Below are 1,427 nucleotides of genomic sequence, written 5' to 3' on the forward strand. Positions count from 1 at the left end.
GAAAAGACAGTAAAAATGCTACAGTAAAAATCTATTAATTGGTTAATGGTAAGATCACCTACTATATACGGTGAAAAACTGGAATGGACATTTCATGTAATTTTACAGTAAAATACAGTTCCCCTTCAGGAACTCGAGCTGCGTCGGAGAATGCTTTGGGAACGCCTTTCAGCGTGACCGGCTCTGAATCATATGTGTAATCAGTCCAATGGATGGGCGAGACGTCACGGGCGGGGTGACGTAGCGACCAGGAAGTATAAAAGCACGTGCGGTGAAACCGGCGTCAGCTTCAGGAGTGAAGCAAGCGCTGGCAGGGATGCCGGAAGTATGGCCCTGAGACGCAGCGTCTTGTTCCCTTCGGGGAACCGTGGTTACATACGTAACCTGTAGATGTTCCCCTTCAGGAACTCGAGCTGTGTCGAAACGCTACGGGAACGAGAATTCCCACGCCGCCAGACTTGCAAATCCCTGCCTAGTGTGGAAGAGCACAACTGAGGTGAGAGAAAAGGGAGCCAGGAATGGCTAAAGTAGGCGGGGCATGCTGTCCCGAAGGCCAACTTCTGGAGGAGTGAGCCTTGACCCCCGAAGGAGAGGGGAGATCATCTGGCCGGAGGCCTCGACCTCAGCGCACCGCGGAGGAAACGTGTAAGAAGAGGGTGTCTTCCCACTGAATGGCCATCAAGAGGGGCGTGGTAGGCCGCAATGGCTGCCACGAAGACCTCTACGGTGGAGTGGGTCAACCCTGCGGATAAACAGGCCTGCAGGAACTCCAGAACTGTATCAAACGGGAGCGCCGTCGAGGAGAGGAATCAGGTCCGAGAACCATACTCGGCCCGGCCAGAACGGGGCTACTGGCAGTCGACTGACCTCGTTCCAGCGCACTCTCTCCAGAACTTCCGGGAGCAGAACAATCGGGGGAAAGGTGTACAGACGAAGCCTGTACCATGGCATCCAGCCCCAATGGAGCTGGATGAGTCAGAGAGAGAACTAGAGGGGACCGTGCGATATCATCTGAGTCGCAAACAAGTCCACCTGAGCCTGGCCAAAGACTCTCCAAGTCGGCCTCTCACTACAGTGTGCAGGACCCACTGAGACACGTTTGGCAGTAGTTTTCACGCTGCCAAATAGTCTACTAAAGGAATCAGTCTCTCGAGACTGACCTCTGGTGTAACCAGAGCGGCTAGTTCGGTGCCCTGAAGCGGCAGACCGATCTCCTGAGGGCACTGAGGAGAGACGGGCACCGTGTAATCTTCCCCAGAGGGAGCTGACCCTCAAAAAGTCCTAGGCCTTAGGCGTCAGGACGTTTACGACGACGACTATCCAGCGAGAATGACGGTCCGCAGAACTGCCTTCCGCTAAAAGCCTTCGGCCTGGGAGCGCCACTCTGACTCTAGACTCTGCGGAGTACGAGAAGTGACGCCCCAGAA

Source organism: Sinocyclocheilus anshuiensis, unplaced genomic scaffold, assembly GCF_001515605.1.
Source record: "Sinocyclocheilus anshuiensis isolate Anshui unplaced genomic scaffold, SAMN03320099.WGS_v1.1 scaffold1393, whole genome shotgun sequence".
Classification (NCBI taxonomy): Eukaryota; Metazoa; Chordata; class Actinopteri; order Cypriniformes; family Cyprinidae; genus Sinocyclocheilus; species Sinocyclocheilus anshuiensis.